We start from the raw sequence: 25,292 nt of genomic DNA on the forward strand, positions 1-25,292 counted from the left end.
ATAAACAGAAATGTAAGTATAATGATATAAATAATGAAATAAATTATTATTAACAATTTCGACATTTGCTTACACAAAATTTACAATGTGATTTGACCATTTAAAATTATAGCTTTTCATTTACCTATGTAGGTAGACAGTAGTATTTATCAAAATAGTTGCCTTATTGTCAATAACATTTATAATCATTTCTTCTACATTACATTATACTTTATGTATACTCTTGTCAAGAGATAACGTAAATCAATTGTTTTAAAAATTAATGTTTACATTGCAACTACGTGGTTACAACATATCACTTACACGGCACGAGACGATAGAAAAAAAGGATAATATTTAATAAAAAAAAACATGCAATCAAATAAAATGTCAAAATAGTACAGTAACTATAACGATACGTAGGTATAGGGAGAAAAAGCATTTAGAAAATTTATACATTAAGGTTTGCTAATTTCAATGATAATGCCCTACAACCTTACATTAACATTACATCTCATTATCACATTACATTATACTCACAAGCGGAGCCGATACATGCACTTTCTTTCAGACAACAGATTCCAATCCATTTAAAATGCTCTAACACGCTTCTCACGCTCCAGTAACTTAATAATCACTACATAGTAACGCAATTAATTGCTTGCAAAAAACGCTTCGTTACTGTTCACTTTTCTATCCTTAACCTTATTGAGTAGGGTGTCAAATTCTATGATATCTTTGGTTTATAGTACCACATTCAGTGCAGTTTAGGTGAGAGGAACAAGCGCGGGCGCAGCCGTACGCACAAGTCTTCCGTCGAGCTCAGTGCCTCCACGACACTGGCCGAGAACGAACTTGGAACCTCGAACCACACCTCTCCAACGCGAATCCTTCGTGCTCTGTGATTGAACTTTAACGAACTTTTTGTGGCATTTTGTGACTGTGTTACTAAAACGTCTCTTTGGTGAGTATTTTTATTTATACCATTTTTAAAACGACAGTAAGATGACAAATGAGCGAAGTAAACTTTCGTAAAAACGATTGCGGCCTCGCCGGCTCTCTCCTCATAATCAAAGAAAGCGGAGATTAGACGGCTCGTTGCTGGTTGATAAATGGATTTTGCGTGCAAAACAAATTAATTGAATTAACAGAAAAAGATTCAATCATGCGTTGTTAAGTAAATATTTATGGTACAAATATATATGTTATGGTAGTAAAACAGATATTATATTTACGTACACATACATACAATGAATTATGTTATCTGTTTGTTATACGCATGTTCAGCTTGGACAAAATGTTAAATTAAAATTATTGTACATCAGTTTTATTGATAAAATAAGTCATTTATATCTAAAGAAAATTAAATAAAAAGTAGTATGTAGTATTAATAGTAGGCTAATCAGGAATTTAGCCCATGAATAGCTAACATTTTGAAAACAAAAAAATATTAGGTCGAGTACAACAGCATAACAAATTATGTGTGAAAAGTTGTTATTAAAAAAAATTAATTTATTATGTGTACCATATTAATAATTATTATATGATTTCACATTTATATAATTAAGCTAAAACAACTGTGATATAATAAAACGTCTAATTTCACAAAAAAAAATTGTCACATGTTTGTGTTTTTGACATATTTTATACTCAAAATTATATATTATTTATGTTAGATGAAATGTATGTGTATTAGAGATTTAACTAATAAAAACAAATTAGATTTAAAAATAAAAAAATAATCTAATTTGTTTTGTTGTAGGCAAAAGTTTGTTTCACGATAGTAAAATTAAAATTATACACTGTGTTTAACGAGATAAATTCCTTAAAAAACTCTGGCTGAGTTCTAAAAAAATAAAAACTCACAATTTACATTCAGTTTCACTGAACAATACCGATAAAGTTATGAAATTAATTCCCGGCGTATGCTTACAAAATGTGGAAATTCATTGCATCGAAATTAGCATGTCGTTACCAATTTATCGGCCAAGTCAGTTTTTACCTTTTGTGGCGCAACGACACGGTTCGCAAAATGTGTAACATTGTAAGTACGCAAGAAATTAACGGTTCATCTTACACACGGTCTGTCATTAAAATTGATTGGTCACGCTAATTTTATCAATCAGAATATAATAGTATTCATATTATTGTTACGTTTTAACACATTAACCTCAAATAAATTGCTTTAATTATTTTATAATGAGATAACTAAATGACAACTATTATAATACGAGTATGTTTAATTACTCAACACCATATGTATTAAAATCAATTGTAAATTATAATTTCATATCAAATCATATAATGTAGCGACATGACATGACCTACAAAACGAAGAAATACTCTCACTGTTGATGTTGGTCGCGTTTGACTGAGCTTTTTGGGAACGTGTTATGCAATAATTGATAATTCTAATGAAAGGAATTAAATGTTGTAAAATAGACAGGTACATGGTTACATACATAAATAACGTGTAGTTATAATATTTATTACTTAATACTTACATTTTCAAGCACAAAATTATTTGTTTATTTTAATGCAAATGTTGTTGATATAAGTTTATATTACATTATGAGTCTTTGGATGAATATACTCTGATTTAAAATTTTCCCTGTTACTTATTACTAAAGCATAAAGTATCACGTAAAACTTTAATAAAAATGACATAAATTGATTAATTATTTAAATTATTGGATAGCTTACCTATAGGGTCTAATGGTTCAACAATTGAAATATTAAACAAAAACCAGCAATTTTGTGACCCAGAACGGCATTGCAAATCGTTTAATTACGCTAATGAATATTTCATAGACGAGTTGTAATAAAGGCCAACAACGAAGGTAAAAATAGTTATTTTGTTAATTTAATTGCTAAAAACTTGCGCAATTTTTTTTCACATGATATACGTGAAGTTTTGTATGAATAATGTTTGCATGTTATAGGTTAACCAAGTACCTACACAAGTAATGGTAATATGAGTTATGCAATATATACAGACTGTGTAATGAATGGTTATTTGTATGGTGACATATTAAAGCCTATCTCGTACTAACACGCGATTATAATTTCGTATCATTTATAAGTTAAGCTTCGACTAACGAATGATTCAGGAATAAATTTCACAATGAATCGAACACTTAGTTCTAGTGCTATTAAATTGGAATAATTCTTTACAATGTCCACTGTGAGTTCGTTCACTTTAATGATTATGTCATTAAATATTTCACAGTGTCACTTTTATATAAAAATAAATATACATTTTGGACAATTTTATATGTTCGTATAATAAATTATTAAACACAATTAATTACATATGTGGTATAGGTCTAGCTTGATAGACCTCAACAATAGCACTGAATGGAAGCTTAGTATAGCTTCCATCTTAAAGTCATCTCAAAGTATGCGTCATATAGAAGTACTTGTACTTCGTCAGTGCGTATAAGCATATAATTCGTCTAGATATATAATATTATGTGCACTTATTACATCTAGTAATTACAAATATGTTGATATGTGAGATTATACGTAATAAATAAAATAAACATCTTACACAATCAAGCGTTGATAATGTGACATGCGTGGCCAAAACATTCGCCACTGGTAACCTGTGAAAGTGGATACGTTATTCTACACACGCCGTCCAGTACCGGTAAGACACGTAGCGGTACTGACGTAACTAATTATACATAACGCCTCAATAGTTCGAATTGAAGCAACGAATCTATGCAGCGAAAGTTGGACGTAACACTTAAATATCGCCTTGGGCAGTGTTTTACGAATGGTTTTGAAGAAATTTGAATTTTGTTGTGTTTTGGATTTCAAAGTATTTTTTGTAAGAGTCTCAATGTTGTTTAATGTAGAATTATTGATGCTTTCACTAAAAAATAACTGTAAATCAAATGATGAGATGTTAGATCGAAAATGTTCACGTTTACAAAACAATGGCACATTAAGTATGTATGAAAATATGTGTAAGTTTGCTTTAGTTATTTAGGACAACCTGAATAACATCATGTATTTAATAAAAATGTATAAATACATATATCGGTATATTAAAAAAATATTTTTCGCATAGCTCAAGGACAATATTACCTTTAATCATTAGAACTAGGTAGTATCTACAATAGCTACATAGTGGATAGGTCAAGTGACATTATTAAACATATTGCATAAACGCACCTACACTTTGTTTTGGAATACATATTTAAATAGGTAACCAAGTCGTTCAAGACTGGAGCCTGGAGCAGTCTCGCATAAGCCTGTCGCGCTGAATTTAAGATATTTAAATAAACATGATCTTTCGATGCTGGTTACTACCTATTTAATCGTTGGCACGCTTAGTTATTTACAAATATCTACTACTTCTGTTGTATGTCACTTAAGATTTCATTATTATCGATATACTAAAAACTTGTGTTTTACCTTTAACAATGCCTTTAAATTATACAGGTTAATTCATGAGACTTGAGCAGGACTAACCTTACTTTGTGTGACATCGACACTGCGTGACGAAACTCCTTTTGTTTTCTCAATAAAGATTATTAAAAACCCTTCTTTATTCACCATCGTATTTACGTGAAACAACCATGTTAAGTAAAAGTTTAATTCTTTACAATCATTTTTTATTCTTTACCACCCTATAACACCTAATTAAAAATGATAAAACCTATTTAACCGACAACAGTTTGTGTAGAAAATGAATTCAGACTCACAGTTGAGTGAAATATGATTTATCAAAAGTAACCACTCTGATGACATTCAACTTGACACTTGTCACGGATAAAGCAACGAATATCGATATTTGACGAAGGAGTTCTAAATGAAGGGTGGCCATGCATGTCGTAAATAATTTAAAACTTATTTTCTTTTAACACTAAAAAACATGAACGTTAATGTCACGTAGCTTGTCGGTACGAAACAGTAGAAAGTAGACCCTGCTTTCGTCTCCTGAACTACCCTGTATTACTTTAGTTATTGAAAATAGGTTATCTGTTTATGTATAAAATAAATAAATTTTACTTACTTAGGCACAGATGCTTACATAAGTTTTCATACAGATTATACTACCGTGCATATAAAAAAAAAATAAGACATGTACATAAATATAAAGAATACAGCTACAGCGCAAAATCATCATTAGTTATTGATTTTCCTTTTAAACTCTTTTATCCTCAGCTCAAACTACTATAAATTCAGTGTTTAATAATTAATACTAAGACGATTATGAACATTTTAGTTAAATCCATAATTACAAGAAGAAACTAAACTTGTTTCTTTTGAAATCATCAATAATTTAAGATAAGCTCAAGATAACAAAAAGTTGTTGCAACAACTGTCCTCCCGACGTAATGCGCGCGATATTCTCATAAATTTCGTACAGCGGGAAAAGTACGGCGAGTCAATGCACCCACGAAGTTCACTCCTCGAGGCTAATTCGAACTTACATTTCGATATTAAAATGATGTCATCTAACTTGTTCGGAAATGTACTGGCGCAAGCGAGACGCACGGGCGAATGATAACAAAACGCCACCATTTTGACTTCAAAAGTTCGAATTGGTCTCTCGGTGACATTCCAGACACGCGCCATATGTAAGTACCATCGCACTTGCGCGTGTGGCACCAGAAGTGCGCGCAACTTTTCACTGGCTAAATTAATACCGCAGTTCAACACCCAAATTTTTTAATCTTCATTCGGTAGTAAACCTACTATTCAATTTTTGCTTACTCATTGACCCGAGTATAGTAATAAAAATATGCGTGCCAGACACAAAATTGAAGATGACATGTCATGTTTATTCATGTCATTCTTATTGTCATTCCAATTTTCTTATTACTTCTGAATAATCTACTTTCATACCTACCTTCTACCCAGTTGTGTTCTACACACAAAACACACAAATAGCGCACAAATTTGTGATATATTATTTACTTTACAGTCAATTGTGATATTGAAGTATACGTGCAATACATTAGCTGCAGTAATAAACAATCTTTAGTTAGCTTCAGAAAATTTTAAACGGTACCTAATCTGAGTGAATTCCGAGTCAAAAACACGTTTTATTACATGCCCAAAGAGTTTTATTCGCCAGGCTGGACTGGTTCATTAAGAGTACTAATTACAGAAAGTTAAAGTTTACAGCAAGTTCTCGTGATAAATGAGCTTTACAAAACCTAGTTCGGTATCGCCTGGAGATCTCAGTGCTTTTGGAAACATCTCCTTGATAATATTATTATTTTCGGGAAGGAATCTATTCCCTATTTTGAAGATTTTAAATTGAAGTTTAAAGCATTATTATACTGTTTTATTATTTGTCACCTATATATTGCCTATATAAGAGCGAGATGCATGCTATATTATGTAATTTCCACTGCGCCTCCTAGACGTCCTGCTTTGGGAGTCTCTCGTCAGCGGTGAGACAGGTAATTAAGGGATATTTTTTGAAGTTAACCTCGTGGCTCGTATTTGGATAAATAATCTAAGTTCGGGTTACATTAGCCCTGGAGGGTAACATAGCAATAGGGATTAACCCGATGTAAGGTTTATTGTTGAATTTACATTAATGGTACACTATCTATTAAGTAGACATCTGTTTTGTATACCATACCTGACTGACCATGTTTTTTATAATTTTTAATTAGGTCTCTATGGTTTTCATATGGGCGAAAGTTACCCGAAATTAGTTTTTTGGATAAAAATACCTCAAGGTACTTGCTTTTTCTGATTCTAAAAATAATACACTTGCTCATGTTTGATGACTTATAATTTAGAAAAATATTTTTAAGTTAAATTACATATCAATAACATTGCAAACAGTAAATACTTCGATATGGTTTGCAAGGGATATGACATTTAAGTTGTTTGCGAAGCAAAGAGCTTGAGGTTTATTCTCAGTATTTGATCTGCGAGCTGTGTTGACTGTCGTCTCGTCTGCGTGTATTGATTCATCTACATAGATTGTTTTGCGAAAACAACATGAAATTCAATAACTTACCGCCACTGCTAAGGAAAATGTTAAGGTACGTTGTTGTTAGGAGTTTGTTCCTTTTCGTTTTCGTTTTTCGTACCTATCACACGACCAGAAAATGCTATTAAATAATGTAATAAATAGGGTCAAGGCGGAAACAGTGGCTCAGCTCGAACAGTGACTCAGTTGCCCAAATATCGCCTCTCGTAATGATATTAGGTTGAGTGAGCCACTGTACCCGGTTTTTTTTTCTACCGAGCCATGTGAGCCTATGATGTAATAGGAAAATCACAGCTTGTATGAGAGTGTCATCCAGCCTTTTTAAAGACATCAACTGGTGATATTTTTCTCGATAAACAAATGTGTTATCTCTAAGAGCTAACTTTATTATTGGCGCAGCTACTTTATAAGCTTTTTTTTTAAAATAAACATGGTTAAAGCGTATAGCTTTGCCCTTTTTTACCGAAGCACTTTGCGACTTCGTGCACTTGGTATCTTACTGTAAGCGGAATTAAGTTTTTAAACTCTTAACTTGATTTGTTGTTAATATAATACGACCCTGACACTACTCGCAGTACATCTCATAAGCACCAACAAGCTCATCGAGATGCACTGCGAACCGTGTCAAGTTCGTATCATATCTATGACAAATTATGCTAGGATATGTATTGCTCGCATAGGCCTCCGTGAGTGAAAACCGCACACATCCAGTTCCACCGCACCGCATTTACATAATTATACATTTATACGATTTTACAGCATCCTAGAGCTTAATGGCCGGAGATGTGAATTTTTATTCTTATCTTCGTAACTTACGTGCGAGTTTTATAGCGACTAAAATAAATGCTGCATTTTTAAATTGCACTTTAAACAGCGATGTTATGTTATAGTAATGTATTGTGACGTATTATTTATAACCGTTAGGTTAAGTGCTGATGTTTAATTACTTTCGCTTTTGCGACTGAATTAACCGGGTCGAGACAACAGTAGTGTTGCTAGGTTGTAGAGTTGCTTACGAGTGACGAATACATTGTTAATAGAAGATACTTTCAATGTTTAAAAGAAATATTTTACACAATACGCTATATTTTACACAATAAAATATGCAATAAAAGAAAAAAAAGGGGAAGAAAGTAAATCCAATTTTGTGAGATTTCTGTAAATAAAGCAAAAATAGTGTATGCTATTCTGACTAAAAAATATTAATATAAGTCCACTTGTCAGTTAGCGTACCTAATAAACAATAACATAATAAGAGCGTACTCCCATCTTAAAGGCCGGCAACGCACTTACAACCCCTCTGGTGTTGCAGGTGTCCATGGGCGGCGGTAATCGCTTACCATCAGGTGATCCGTCTACTCGTTTGCCTCCTCTACCATAAAAAAAAAAAAAAAAAAAAACATTTTAAACATATTGAAAACCGAGTCTATCGCGAATTTATTTTGTTACCTTTATTTCCGACAATACAACAACTACAATAACAACAATAAACTACAACAATATTTTGAACAGTAAAATTACTCAATTTTACTTTCAAAATCAAACAGACAAAGAAATCACTTGTTTCTAAAATGAATAGTCAACTATACTGCAGACCATCAATAGCTACAAGTTATTGCAAATAAACCAAACAGGTTTGCGCGAAGGATTTATTTATACAGTCCCGCATCTATGTCAAGATCAAGGAGCCGCAGTTAGTCATGTTTACTTAACGCTAGCGTCACTGACCCACAAAACTCATCACCATGTAAGATGTTCCTCGAGAAATCAACGGAATAACAATGGTACTGTAAATGATCACATTATTAGAGCTAAGTACATTTTCCGTTGTTGGTGGCACCGTTTCCGTTGTTAGGCCCAGTTGCACCAACCACAGTTAAAACACTAATCAACGTCTAGCAGCAGGAACTATGATACTTCCCATAGAACAAAATTTAGCGAACGCTTTAACGGTGACAGACGGTTTGGTACAATCGACCCTTAGTGAGCTAACTTAAATTCGTAATTAAGTGTACTTATCTGTAATGTGACTACTACATGTAGTTTAATAACAAGTCTTGGATAGAAAACTGAAAAACAAACTTATTTAAAGGTCGATATATTATAAGTGAAAATTGGACATGTGCGAGTCAGGCTCTCCCAACGTGGGTTCCGTACAAGTTTAACTATTTTTTTACAAATTTATTGTTTTCAGTTTTTTCCCTGTATTTGTAGTGAAAGATGATAATTACTTGCCAAATTTCATAGTTTCAAGTACCTTTTCAATTTTGATTTCATTGAGAGTGTGAAAATTTATGTTATTTGCAGCAAAAACGGCAGTTTTTTTATTAACTTAGAAAGTTGTTTTTTGACAGCTCCAAGGGACTGTCTACAGTCAGGTCTACCTGATTATATGGTTTTAATTTCAACTTGATACATCGACGCATTCCCGAGATGAAGGGTCTTGACAGACAGATGGACGGATGGATGGAGGGACGATTCGTCATGTGTGTCTGTCGGTCTGTCTGTCCGTCCGTATATCACAGCCACTTTTTTCCGAAACTATAAGAACCATACTGTTGAAACTTGATATTCTGTGAACCGCATTAAGATTTTCACACAAAAATAGAAACAAAAAAAAATCAATAAATTATGGGGGTTCCCGCGGGGGAATAGTTTACGAGAGAGACACTTCCAAAGTGGTAAAATGTGTCCCCCCCCCCTTTAACTTCTAAAATAAGAGAATGATAAAACAAAAAAATATATGATGTACATTACCATGCAAACTTCCACCAAAAATTGGTTTGAACGAGATATAGTAAGTAGTTTTTTTTAAATACGTCATAAATGGTACGGAACCCTTCATAGGCGAGTCCGATTCACACTTGGCCGCTTTTTTTTAAGGAACCCTAAAATGGCGAAGAATACATATATATTCAGTGTTGGCCGAACGTTAATTAGAATTGACAATTAACCATTACAAATTGAACCGAAAACTGTAAGCATCCGTTACGGTTTACGGTTCAATTTGTAATGGTTATTGGTCAATTCGAATTAACGCTCGGCCAACACTGTATACCGGGTGTTTCCTGTAACATGAGCAAATAATTAAACTTTATTACTGTCTTGTCTAAGAAGTGCAACGTTCATACGGTAGATGTCGCCAGGGTCCCCTAGACCCATATGGTGGAAAAATTTGCTGCCTATGGATGAGGTCTTGGTGGCTCAGATGGCAGAGCGCTGGAGTATCGATCCAGAGGCCGTGAGTTCAAGACAGTAATTTTTCCACTTTTAAATTTATTCTAAGCTTAATACAGCCTACAGTTTAATTAATTGCTCCTGTTACAGGAAACACTCAGTATGTTACTTAGCGCCACTTGCACCATCCCACTAATCCGGAGTTAACCGGTTAAACCGTTAACCCAGTGTCAAATTGTACTGGTAACCATGGTAACTCCAGGTTTAACTGGTTAACCCCGGGTTAGTGGGATAGTGCAAGTGATCCTTAGAGATTGACATGCAAAGATAAAGTTAAACCAGGATTACGTGTATAAAAAATAATTAATATTAACATGAGAACTGATTGTGTTAAGGTGACGTTTGGGTGGCAACTGCAGCTGCATTACTGTTGCGGCGTTGTTGTTGTCGCCGCTGTACCTGTCAATTTTCATGATAAAATGAGTGACGGAATTAACATCATAATCGCGTCAGTAATGCGGCAGCGACCATCACTCATTATATCAAGGAAGTTTACATATACAGCGGCGGCAACAGCAAAGCCGCAACAGTAATGCAGCTGCAGTTGACATCCGGACGTCAGCTTTAGACTAACGTATACATAGACGGGGCCCCCGCCGGTATACAAATATTGATTTGACACAATACAGGGGGCCAATTTAAACTACATTTTAACATCAAAATGATATCTATATAGATATCATTTCACCTGCTCGCATCTGCTCGCGCCAATAGAAGTACGGACAAGTATGAGCGAAATACACCCATGGTTATTAAATGACATCATTTAGTTATCAAAATGCACGTTCGAATTGGCCTTCAGGCATCCCCAAAAGGATGTCAGACCAACGCATATGAATGTCACGTTAAACAAAACATTCCAATAAGTATTTGACGCTTATTATTATTACGTCTAATTCGGGCAAGTTGTATTATTAATTGTATATGTGGGATGCGGTCTGTGTAGACACACTGGCGCCGTCCCACCTCCAACGGACTCATTTCAAAGCGGGCGGAGTGGCGGAAAGTGCCGAAATTTTGAAGCTTAATAAATATAAGAGCATCGGTAGAGAGTACCATTTGGCGTTCTAGGTCCATGGGGTCCCAGCGCGCACAAGTTTTTTGCAGAAATCGCTAAGCGTCTGGTTGACGTAACTGCCGGCCTGGTGACAGCCAAGGTGACAATCGCTATCGTATAAGTGCGACTGTGACAGTTGCGTTTCGATCGCCATGGAGCGTAAGCGATTTTCACGTTTGCTACGCGGGCTGGTGACCAAAGAGCTGGCGGCTTCCTCGCACAACGTATCAGCATTACGATACAACGAGGAAATGCCGCCAGCATCCTTGGTACAATTCCTTAGGCCTATTTTAGATTTAAGCTAGTTATCCATAATACCTTTCCCATATGTTACTTGAAGTTCGTAGTAGGTATTCAATTCGACATTACCATAAATTGTATATTGTATTTGACATAGTACATACTTCTACGTTACCAACAAAAACTTCTTACATTATCAGCAGTGTGTGATGCAGTTAGATAAATATGAGGAAAAAACATTTTAGTGGGCAGGCAGTTGGTCAGTACAAAACCTTTGTTTGAGTCGCCATAGTAATTATTATTGTTTATACTTTATTGCACAGGAAAAAAATATACAGTGACAAAAGGCGAACTTAATGCCACACGGCTCTACTTTTAAGCCAAAGAGACATAGTTGGTGTGGGGTATGTACTGAACTGTATGTGAACCAAGAGTCTGCGTAACGTTAGTCGACCAAAAGTTACATCTACAAATAAATCACTCTGCGAAACGATATTCGGCGAATCGATAATCTGCGAAATAACTGTCGGAGAATCATTAGGTACCCACGTAAAGAACACTAAACCTTGACGCTTAAAATGAATAGGCACAAATATAACAGTAATATGAAGATAAAATAAATACATACAACAGTAATAATTATTGACTAAAATTCTCTTTAAAAGCAGCACGGTTTAGTCATAAATAGTCCTTACCCTTGTCTAAAATAAATTTATTGCCATAGAGCTGTCAAATACAAACTACGATAGTAATTAGAATGGTTACAATGCACTTAAATCTTGCCACCGAAATAGCCTAACCCTGATATATAAAATGATTTCATTTTGCTAATGCCTGAGTATACTACGATAGGCTTAACTTAAGCGTGCTAGTAACTGATCATAGGCAAGATATCATTATAACGACATGATATTTTATTTTCATTCATATTAAATAAAAAACTGGGGTTCATTATAGGTTTAATTTTTTTAGTTGATTGTTACCTATTATTCTGATATGATACGATATTAACAGAACTCGCAATATATCTCGCATACACCACTAAATAAATGGGAGCGAGATGCTTAATAACACTACTCAAGTGCATTTTGCGCGCACTAACAAGCGTGAGCAATCGTTATCAATAATATGAAAGTTAGTAACAAAAAGACAAATCTATATATCTCTCCTACTTGCACATTCCTCTATTATTCATACAAAGGATTAGGCTCTAATATCCTAAACGATTACTACGAACGTGTGTAAGCGTCGTTGCAACCTCCAAGCTCCGCATGGTAGCTAAGGGTCTCCCCAAACTAGTCGACGCCGTTTCGGCAAATCGCGTACGGAAAAAGCTTTATGTCAACGCAATAAGAGCGAATAAGTCGTAAATCGGCTCAGCCCACGCGAAACGACGTCTTTCGACGGGAAAACGGCGTTTTGCCGTAAAGCTGTTCGCATTCGTACGATGCTGTTTGCAGCCTACCGCACACGTTCGCATTCATAAATCTCCTTATACCGCTGTACGGTGCCGGAAAGAGTTGAACGGCTCCGATCACGGCCGAGTACCTACGATAAGGACCGGTCAGAGCTGACGGAAGCCGATCAGCGTCTTCGACGGCCGAACATAGCTGACGACGGCCGAACAGAGCCGATGACGGCCATAATAATCGTAAAACATTTTTGGATCGAGTCTCAAACGAGGATATCGTAAATTAAATACCTTCACTTAATCTATATTGCCACAAAGAATCAACCCACGGTCGCCTCCGCTTTTGCTGCTGTTCTAGCTCTTCCAACAAGTAGGCTACGATAAAAATGCTGGTAAGCCTTTTTTTCCATGCCCGTCTACGTAAAATATCCATCATCACAGGTTATTATATAATATGTAACAATTACCAAGGAAAATAATCTTACAGGTCTGTTCAATTTCAAACTCAGGTTGTTACTAACAACCAGTCTCCAAAAATGAGATTTACGATTGCCGATCACCCGCTGTCCTACATCTGTTCATCGGACTCAACGGCTGTACGTGTGCTGTCTGACGTCTCGACGGCAGAACGGAGCACGGGAGAGCCGACCGTCGCTTTACAACTGTTGCGATAGCAAGTCGCAGGCGATCGGGCGTCTCTACGGCCGCAAGGAGGATGAGACTGTTAAACGCAGGTGTCCAACCGCGGAGACGGTCGATCGGCTAAATGCGAATAGTGTGGTGTAAAAACACTCGGCGAAAGCCGACTCCGCGTCGACTGGTTTGGGGAGACCCTAAGTGCGCTAAAGGCTTAAAAGCAGCCTCAGGACACATGCGGATTAAGATGTACCTAGTAATGTGACTTCTCATAATTATAACAATTAAATAATGACTTAGTTACTTAATAAGTTATTAATTACACAGTAGTTAACTATTAAATAATATGTGTAGTAGAGTAAGCAACAAATGCATTATAAGATAATAGAACAAAGAATTTTTCATTCAGTCGTCTTTCTTGTTATGAGGACCACAGAAGGGTTACATTGGAAAGGTGACTGTATCAATTTCCTACAAGGAAATTTAACGATCACTGAGTAATAAAATCAATGACCTTTCAATCGCGTACTAAATCGAGTAAAAAGTTGTCATTAACAGAGAATAGTAAATTATGGTGAGGCTCATCATTTTTATGCGTGGCGCCTACATATTTACTATTTTATATTTTAGTCTTTGTGCGTATGAAAACTGTCACATCACTGCTATTTATAACTTCAAAACGTAAAATTGGACTATTCTGCCTGCACAAAAGTATAATACCAATACAAATAATTGATTGAAAAGGCATTATACAGTGGTAGCTGTAAAAGTTAAAAAGTATTATTAGGGAAGAGTCGTTTATGATTATAATGCCTGACCTACGATCTCCTGTGTTTCAGGCAGAAAAGGACAATATTGATTAATTTTTAACTATCCAATGAATACGACGACTATCGCTAAAAGTACCGCACTATCGCGGAGACGAATTAGAAGAATCTCTATAACTTTATGGTGGTATGCATTCTCATACCTTCGTTAAGTACAACTATATTACTATTAAATGCTTTCAGTTGCATACTTTCAGTAATATTCAATTATCAACTTTCTAACTTCTTTTTCAACACATTAACGAAAAGTGCTACTCTGCATTGGAGTCTACAAAAAACTTTGTTAAAGGGCATTCGTCTTCAAAGTAACAAAATAAGTAGAACAGAAGGCCAATGTCCGACTCGTACAAACTCGAACACAGAATAATGTACCTAGAGCCGATACGACAACTTTGAGACTTAATCTTGGTGGATACTCAAGTATTCTCGTCCATTCCATTACTCGCCGAGTTTGACCTAGCTTGGTTTCTTGTACTTTAAGCGCGACAAAGGTTAATAACCAGTATATCGACTTTGTAGTTTTCCGGAGTAGATGTGTAATAAAACCACACTGTTTAGTATCAACATTTTCCATGCTTTGATCTTATTTTAAAAACCATTTATTATTCGAAAGCCATTGTGCGGTTGCACTCAACCGATTATTCGTGGTCAGGGTGAAAGAAAATAATATGTTAAAATAAATATGTATGTTTTTGTATATAAGCCCCTTTTCTAATAGTCGGGAAGTGTTCGGATAAATTTAATGTTCCTTATGTGAAATTGATAATATGCCGTAAGATTTGCATACTAATTATTTACTGATCTAAGTATTAGATAATCTTGTGAACTATAAATTTGATTTTCATGAAGTTTAAACATAAATATCATTGTTATCAATGTCACTTAAGTGAGTTTATTCACTTAGAGCCACCCCACATGCCTGCTGCTCGATGCAAAATTGCGCAGAAACGCCATTTTCCATAGCGCTGACTAGATGCCGACGCTCGGAAGACGCTAGTGTGGGGTGGCTCTAAATATGAAATTAGACTGACCTATACAATTATTGACAGACTGTTTCCTGAAATAGGCACCATTTAAGGACGGTTACTTTTTCAGTGAATGTACTGTTTAAACTACATTTTCTTTAAGTCAGGAAATAGATTAGGGCAGTTTCTCCAGCCATAACTTTTAAATAAGATGAACAGGGAATTTATGTTAGGAATATTTTCAGTTCACGCTTTGTTTTATGAGCAACTTTGGCGCCGCCATTAGCGCTAAGTTGTGAGAGAAGAAAGTTCATAACCTGCGTCGTTAAAAGGAAATCGAGTCTAACTAATATTTAGTCTTGTAGTGTATGAAAACACGTACGTAACTTATATTTATTTCAATTTTTGCCCATTTTGGAGAGATTCATTTAACGAACTACAAACCTGTCCATAATTGTAGTTCGTAAAATGAATAATCTCTCCCAGCGCCATTTATACATAGGTCCCTAGATAAGTTTTGCAATAGACAAATATGAAACAAAGAGGTGGCCTATCAAATATACTTTTTAAAACTATATTTCCATAGACAGTGATTGTCCAGAAAACATTTACTTTCTTTTTAAATTTACTAAGTTTCATATTGACGACCGGTTTGGCCTAGTGGGTAGTGACCCTGCCTACGAAGGGAAGGGAAGGGCATTTATTCGTGTGATGAGCATGGATATTTGTTCCTGAGTCATGGGTGTTTTCTATGTATTTAAGTATTTATAAATATTTATATATTATATATATCGTTGTCTAAGTACCCTCAACATAAGCCTTATTGAGCTTACTGTGGGACTTAGTCAATTTGTGTAATAATGTCGTATAATATTTATTTATTTATTCATATTTGGCTTGTCTTGTTTTTTTTTGTAGTTGAGTCTCCGCACGAAGTGGCAAAAAAAAGGAAGCGAAGAAAAAGTTTTTTTTTGATGGTTTGTAAAAATATGCGTCATCAACCCTATTCTATCCTCCTCAATTCTGAATTTATTTGGGTTTACTCACATGCTTGGTTTAGCTAAAATAAAGGTTTAAAAATTACCTTTATTTTTTTTTACATTATTGTGAATAAATCTAAAACAAAAGAAGATCAAAGGCTGATATTAGGCATACAGTGCTCTTAGGTCCAGCCACTACTCCACTTAAAAGTATAAACAAATTCCTCGTGGGGGCCTCTCATTAGCTTAGCCTGTTAGACCCTTTGATATATTATTTAAATTTATTACTATAAGTTAATAAAAACTATGCGTACGGTATGTGTACCAATAAGACGATTCCAAAGGTCAACTTCTCTTTGTTCTCGAGAAGTTCCCGAAAAATACCGGTTTGGATAATTAAGAAAACTATTGACATTTTGAGTATTATTGTTTAGAAGCTCAAATAGTCTGAGTTTATGTTATATACAGATTGCCTTGACAAGTTGGTTTCTGCCAAATGTTACAAACGTTATAAGCGATAATTTATTTTATTCCCGAGAAATTTCTTGAAATTGTTGTTGACTTCGTTTGGCGTTCATGTAAAACGGCCAAAAGTGCAAAAAAGATAAAAAATGTTTTATGTCAAAGGAATTTAAATCTATTTTAATCAACTTTCATAACATAAATTAAGCTAGTACAAAATTACTAATTTCTGTCAATCAAATATTTAAATGGACGGTAAATATTAAAAACAAGCTATCAAACTTTCCTGTACGCTGTAGATAATGCTTATCACCAATACTACACCATTGTTTTATTGGCGTGTGTTTTTGTGTTATTGGCGTATGTTGTTGTGTTTTTTTTTCGTTTCCTAGGTAATTTATTGAATAGTATATAGAGGAGGATTTCATTTCTAATTTTAGTATAATTATTAATACGAGTGTTTTTCTTGTTAAAAATATAAAAATATATTGAAATAAACTCGATTAAAAGTACGTTTAATTTGAACTACATACTTGTATCTTTTTTTAAGTTTTAATTGATGCCTGTTCGATGTGTTTTCGTTATTATATGTATTTAAAAAAATCTAACAAAATTATGTTTTGTTTATTAAGCACCGTTCCAGTACAGTTTAAATGGTAGATTAAGTGGTACTGGATGAACACGAGAAAGTTCTCCGGGTTACAATTTCAAGAAATTTCTTGATAACAAAGATAAATTTGCCTTTAAAGTATTTGAAAGAATTAAAACGTATTGCGAATACATATAAATTACTAATATTAACAAATACTAAAAACAAATTATCTAAAATTTTGTCTATTTAACCTTTTCAACGCCAAAGACCACTAAAACGGTCATCGTCTGTCGTGCCCGCGACGCCAATGACCATTAAAAAGGCTATGACGGACGTTGTCAAAGCGACTTTCCTACTGTCAGTTAAGCTTCATATTCGCTCTTCACCAGTTAACTTTTTGGCGTCCATGGCATTTCTTGACACGTGTGGAAAAGCGTTGAAAAGGTTAAAGAACTTTCTCGGAAATTTCCTTTCAAGAGCAATTTCTCGAGAAGCTTCTTGCGATATTCTCTTGTTTCCGTAACTTCTCGAGAACGGCCCATCACTAAAAAGGACGGTGTTTAAATTCCTATTGAGGTTTTGATTTCTGGTTTCCTTTAAGGAAAAACAGGAAGACATTTTCCTCGATTCAATCTTATACTTCAAGTACCTGGAAACGCCTAGTAAATTGAATGTCCCCACATTTGTCTCAATTGTAACAATAATAGGCGTTGAAAACGTCACTTTTGACACTGACATATCCGATCCATATCGTATCTAGACGTAATATTTGACGTATCTTAAAGTTCGAATCGGGCCCTATAGTTTTTATACGAGAATTTAATTGTAGCCAAGCACGTTTTTTGCATGACGCTGCAATAAGATTTGTACCTAGGACCACATTTGACATTTTGCCGTACACAACGTAACGAATGAGTTTTTTTGTTAGTTCGCTCAGTAATGAGAACTTAACCATCCATGAATGCGAACAAACAGTTTGATTTCAAGGAAAGATTCATTAAAATCTATTTTAGATATTATATGTGGTATAAATTCAGTTAATATTTCAAATGAAACATTCATGATCCCTGTTAATATGTAGTAGGTAAATACTACTCATACGTAATTAAATTCGTCTTTAATAAACAAATAAGGCTAGTGATCCACGTCTATCAAATTAAACCGCAAATAAAATAATAGACACTAAGCAACTAAAAACAGTGATATACGTCTCTTGTAATTACGTACGAGCAATTAGAACAGATCACTTCCTTATAGCCGGTGTACAATTTGAAATATAGCATTAACTCACTAACAAAACCGCAAAAATATCTCGGATAAAATACAATAAACATATGATTTATTGCTCACCAATATCAAAAGAACCATGACATACAAAGTAAACATATAAATTAAACTCGGATCTGATATTAAGATTGAAAATGGAACCCAGGGCCCTTATTCGACATGCTAAAAGTGACGTTTCGTGTTGATTTCCATTTGATGTGAGAAATATTGTGACTTGTCGAATTGCTATTATCACCACCTGTCAGTGAACAATATCCACACTAGAGGCGGGGCGTTGTACCGGAATAGTTTTTGGAACAGGTTATTTGTAATAGACTACTTTTAGCTTGTCGAGTATTTAAAAGTACGGACTTTGATTTCTGAAATAAAACAAATATGAAACTTTTATCACCTCGTACCTCCATTCTTACCGTTACTTTAGGTAAAATAAAATTTTGTTAACAGATGGTCGTCTGGGTGTCTGTTGTATCTAAAAATAATGTAATAATATATAACAAAAATATGACAATAGATTCATAGCCTTCACTCAAAACGTCACCATATTTCCGACCCTTACCGAAATAATAAGTCGATATTTGTATAAATAATCCTTATTTGTAAGACGCCTAAGCACGGCAAATACGTAAACTGCCTATTGGGGGTCATACTCGTAAAACTGGTATTTTAGACGTACTTTTGGTACGAGTAACAGAGACGTACTTTTGGTACGCAGTCCCAGCTCTAGTCAGGATTCTAGTTGTCAAATATAAGCGTGTCGAATACGTATTAGTTAACTGTCAAATGAAATTAGATCAACGGTAGACTTTTTTGTCGATGGGTATGGCTGCCATGTTTGGATTTATGACATTTAAAAGGGGATCCTAAGGCAGAGAGTAGTTTTACCTGTACGATTTTGATTCTTCTACTGGACGCAAGATGGAGTTAGCTGCCAAATTCCGATCAGGCTGACGCAACTAGGAAGAAAAAAGTTTTGTATGGAATTTGTTTCGCAAATCATTGCCAACGAAGAAAAAGAAAACGTCAGTGCTATTTATTCTGTCAAGTTTACATCAAGTCTACTGTCAGCCTAATTGCTTTGTTTGTTTTGAAGGCTTCAATGTTTTGTTCGGGTATTTCGTGTAATTTCTTTATTATTTAGTGCAAAAATCGAAAATAGTCAACCGTGATCAGAGCAAAGAGCGAGTTTGTTACAATGCCAGCGAGAAAACGGTTTACTAAGTGTGAAATATGTGGCAAGCGAGCCACTCGAGAAAATCACGAAAAAAGGGATTTTATGGCGAAATTTTCCTTGGATGAAGACTGGTAAGTATTGGTTTAGATACTTTTGACCTTATTTTGGGTCAGCAGGCTATAAACACATCGAAAATTAGATATTTTACATTATTTTTCGTTGTGAACTAGGGATGTACTATAACTATCGATAACTAGTTTTATTTGTATATCAGTGTAAATAATTAAATTAAATATGTGAAATTTCCTTAGAACTAGCATGCAATATGACCATAATTAATTCGTCGAAGATTAATAATGCATAAATTATCTATTACTTATGCATTAATGGTCATTAGTTAACATATTTTTTTTATCTAGTAATTATTTAATATATTAACCTAAAATGTAAGAAAATTAATCTCTGTTTTTATGATAAATAAAAAAATATTATAGGACATTATTACACAAACTGACTTAGTACTAAAGTATGAATGGCATGTGTTGTGGGTACTTAGACAACGATATATATATATATATATATACCCACAACACATGCCATTCATACTTTAGTACTAAGTCAGTTTGTGCAATAATGTATATATATATGTACATAGACCTAATTTATAAGTATTTATAAATACATAGAAAATACCCATGTCTCAGGAACAAATATTCATGCTCATCACACTAATAAATGCCCGTTCCAGGATTTGAACCTGGGACCATCGGCTTCATAGGCAGGGTCGCTGCCAACAAGGCCAGACCCTTTCTCATGATTAACAGACATATAAATACATAAAAAGTTAAAGCATTGATATAGGGTTGTTGATAACTGGATGCCGAAAAACATGATTTATAGATGCATATTAGCGCGAAATAATCAGTTGATCATCTCATTAGCAAACACATGGAATATAAACTGTAGATAAAGTCATGCTTTTCCAAGGCTGTATGTTTTCAGATGCATGCAGTGGGCCAAATTTGTTGGGAACGAAGACCTGATACATTTTCCCATAGAAAAGTTACATTTATTCAAACATGTATGTGCTCTTAATTATGAAAATCAAGCATTTAATAAAATAAAAAAACACGACTTAAAAACTGTATTAAAATAATTCGGGTCCACATTAAGCCCGACCAGATAGTAGTCCAATTAAGAACTATCCACTATATAACATACAACTTAAATGTGGACTCGATGCTAACCTGATTTCGAGTACAAAATTTGTAGACAGGAGCCTATGTTTCAACCCTCCCCATTTTATCGATATCGATAAGAATCGTAAGCGTGTAGCGTACTACACTATTTAAATCGCTTATGTTGGTACTATGGTTCTTTGACGGTTCTTTGTCGTACATTTTGGTAATGATTTGCGAAACAAACTGATTCCACTCGCTAGTATGGAAGTCCCGTCTCTTAAAACGTAGTGATTATATGCTCTTTGACAATGACATGCAGTTGCGTCGATGTAGATCTATCATAAAACGTACATGTGACGCATGTGACAATTGTCCAGGATGAAAGAACTATCTTGACAATTAACATAAAGCAATACAATACCACAAAATGTCAACAAGAAAACAGATTTATTATAAAAATACAAATTATATACAAAGCTTCATTTTAAAACCAATGGTCGTGGGTTCTAACCCCGGCTCTTAACAATGTGCATCTTGTAACATGTACCGATTGCTTTACAGTAAAGTAAAATATATAATTATCATGAGGAAGATGGAGTAGCCCCAATAAGGTATATTTTCCCCTCTGGGTTAGGTCAGATAGTAGTGAGACAGGGAGATATAGTGAAGAATGCGGAAAAACAAGCATTTATTGTGTTGTTAGGCTAGTTCTTTTTTTCAAAATTTGAAAACGAACGCAACAGCATGCTCAAAGCCCCCTGTGAGTCAGAATCTGTTAAATTCAGGCTTAAGACGAAACAGGAGCTGAGCCCGTACACAAATTTGAGATTTTTAGGTAAAAGGTAAAAAATATCGCCGTCGCGCTGACGAGTGTGGCACCCCGTACCTAGCTAGAGACTATCCCTTGTGTGTGTACCAACAAACCAAATTTTAGACAAATATGATACGTCTTCTTCTTCTTTGTCGTTGTACTCTTTGCAGAGCGTCGTGGTCAACTGCTGATATCAGGCGCAGATGTTGCTTGCCGTACGATTTCTCGCCATTTTTCGCGGTTGGGGGCCATTCTGGCAAATGCGTTCAGGGGACCCTTCATGGCAGATTTGATTTGGTCAGTCCATCGCATAGGTGGCCTTTTGCGCGGTCTTTTTCCGTTTGCTCTACCCTGCACCACTAGACGCTCTATGGAGTCGTTGTTCCTCCTCGAGACGTGACCGAAAAAACTGAGTATGCGGGTCTTTACGAGAGTCGAAAGGCGCTGCTTGATACGGAGTTCTTTAAGGATGGAGACATTAGTCCGAAACTCGGTCCAGGATATCCCCAGCATTTTCCTCCAGCACCATATTTCTAGGGCGTCTATCGTCTTTTCCTCTGTCTTTCGGATAGTCCAGGTCTCCGCAGCGTGTAAGAATATAGGAAAAACGATGGCCCGTACAAGCCGAACCTTCGTGGTGTTTGTGACGTTTCGGTGATACGTAGCCTATACGTAAAAACTAACCAAGACAAATCTTTTATAATTTCAGGATTTTCTACACAGCACAGAACATGGGACCCATATAGATCTCAATTCCGTTGTCGGCGAATCAACAACGACTCATATTCTTAATATTGAACTTAACTGGCTCTCATTTCACATTTATGTTTTAAATTAATTATAGGCATAGACATACCATATCATATTATAAGTACAAAGTTTCAGAGCAATCTAGCAAGTCATTTTAAAATGAGAGCGTAACTACATTTGTATGGAGAACCGAATTTGCTGCGGACGCACTATGTAGCATAATCGGATTAGGACCAACCTCGAAATCTCTGTAACAGTCATGAAATTTATTATGTATATAAATTAAAGGCCCCTTTTTCATGCCCAAACCATTTAACATTTGGGGATCTCGAGGAATCCGAGCCATCTTGGAAAATGTGTACCATCAACACAACAGTCAACATTAAAACTTATTAAATTCTACACAAAAAAGTCCTCGATATCTTTGCAGAACAATACATCTTGTTATAGAGAATACTTGCTGAATCTAAGTTTAACGCTTATACACTTCCAGGGGACATTCTCTTAAAAGGAAACTCGGAGGAATATGAATTCTATTTTTAACTATACATTTGTACGTGGTCTACCCCAATATTAACATTTTACTCTACTGTGACTATACCAGAAAGAAGGGTTATGGGTGTACGTACTGATGATTCAGTACACCCAGTAGCTAGGTATTAGGATACTGGACGGATTTTTTTAAATGACGTATCGTTAGATTTCTCTTGCCATTCACAACCTACTTTTACTTGTTCTATTAAAGAAAAATCAATACAGCCGCCTTGAGAGGACTCCGAATATTAAATCATATTTTTTCTTCTAGCGCCTAAACTATTGAGCGGAGTACAGTAAAACAGACATCAGTAGATCCACAGTTAGTATACAAGTGCTATGCAATACAAAGTTACTAAAATTAACGGAAGAAAAAAGTTTAGGGCTAAATAATACGTAATTTAAAAAATCCGTCCAGTATCCTAAGGTACAGGGTGTCCTGAATCCTCAGTACTTATACCCATAACCCTACTTTCTGGTTAAGTTGCAGTCAAGTAAAATATTGATATTGGGGTAGATTATGTACAAATGTATAGTTAAAAGTGGAATTTTTATTGTTCCAAGTTTCCTATTAAGAGAATATCCCATGAAAGGGTATAAGGGCTAAATCTGGGTTTAGCAAGTATTTTTTACAGCAAGATCATTTTTTTTTCGCAAAGATGTCTAAAACTATTTTATGTAGAATTTTATAAGCTTGAATGTTGCCTTACACGATTATTGAATAAAGAACGTAGATTTAGAGTAAAACGCGAATTTCTCCTGGATGGTCCACATTTTCCAAGATGGCTGCGGTTCCTCGAGGTCCCCAAATGTCAAATGGTGTGGGCATGAAAAAGGGGTCTTTAAGGGGCGTATATACATACCAAATTTCATGACTGTTCAGACATTTCGAGTTTGGTCCTAATCCGACTGTGCTAATGCCACTATGTACGTAAACTGTAACTGTACTGCGGACTCAACCTTCACGTTATAATTTTTTAAGTATTAACGTTGACATAGTAACGAAAATAATAAACACGTCAATTGAAGTAAACAATATTATTATATGCAAGAAAATTTTGCAAAATAGGTACATTAAACATTAATGATTAATATGTAAAACACCATTAATTATTGAATTAAAATTATGATTTTGTGAAAAAAAAATATGAGACCAATTATACAGCCCGATTACACGGGCTACATATTAAAAATGATTATCATGGAAACAGTAAATATACACAGGTGAACAAAGTTATAGTAAAATAGGTGCATAATTTCAGAGCTTGCCTGGCCCACCTGTACCACCTACCATGACCACGGCCGTCTCCTACTATTATTTTTTTCTAATACCTATGGCCTTACTAGCGAATAGTATTCCATGTTCTTGATCCAGAATTTAAACCCTTAACTACATTTGTGGCACTTGGGGTTGAATTTGAAACTGTAGGGCACTAGCGTGGCTCTATGAGAGCGCCTTATTTAGGCTTCTGGTGACCAGAGGATCAGCATTGTTAACCAGCGCGGAAATGCACCCAGCCTTCTGGGCACCCTACCGAGCGACCAGAATATAGGGCAAATATTTAATGTATACGTTTTTGACTTAAGTGTTTTTATCATGTTTTATATTTAAACTTACAGATGTCGAACTACCAGCAAAGTTTTTGAAGAGGTGTAGTTTTTATATTTCCTGGTACCAAACTGATACAGGAAATTGGAACATCAGTAAATAATCTACACCGAAGACAATGAAATATAGTCACATAATACTTTAATGTTTTATTTTATTAAAGAAATCGGTAAAAAAATGTGTTAACTGAAAAAGATAAATTTTATTTTATTTGTAGTTGAATAACAAAATATGTATTTAATCTCCTTTTAACATAGGAATTCTCTTTGTGTAGGTACATATAAATAATAGGTACTTAGGTCTTGGTAAGTAATATAGACAGGACAGTAGGTCTTATCTTAATAATTTGAGATCTCATACATGCGTTCCGATATATCTGATGGCGACTGTACATACAATGGGGTCGCGTATACGAGTACAAAGAGCATTAAAATAGTTGTTGATAGACCAAGTGAGCGAGCTACTATGGTACCTATCTTTATATCAATTTTATGCATTATGTAATAGCGCAATACAGAATTTTTTTTGACAAATGTAGTATTATTTTTATAGTAATAAAGGTTATTCATGAACCATCTCGTAATTTAAAAAAAACG

General features: G+C 34.9%; 1 protein-coding gene across 2 annotated transcripts in view; it reads left to right on the forward strand.

The window, feature by feature from the left end:
* Positions 1 to 803: 803 nt before the first annotated feature.
* LOC133517224 (uncharacterized) overlaps positions 804 to 25,292 on the forward strand; it is a 168,828-nt gene continuing 144,339 nt past the window's right edge. Inside the window, exon 1 of one of the 2 annotated variants that reach the window (XM_061850437.1) lies at positions 804 to 943. The gene's annotated coding sequence lies outside the window, so the exon portion shown is untranslated. Of the gene's footprint in view, positions 944 to 6,946; positions 6,999 to 25,292 lie in introns of those variants that run through there. The other variant, XM_061850438.1, reaches the window with a different exon arrangement.

This window comes from Cydia pomonella, chromosome 4 (genome assembly GCF_033807575.1).
Source record: "Cydia pomonella isolate Wapato2018A chromosome 4, ilCydPomo1, whole genome shotgun sequence".
Lineage (NCBI taxonomy): Eukaryota > Metazoa > Arthropoda > Insecta > Lepidoptera > Tortricidae > Cydia > Cydia pomonella.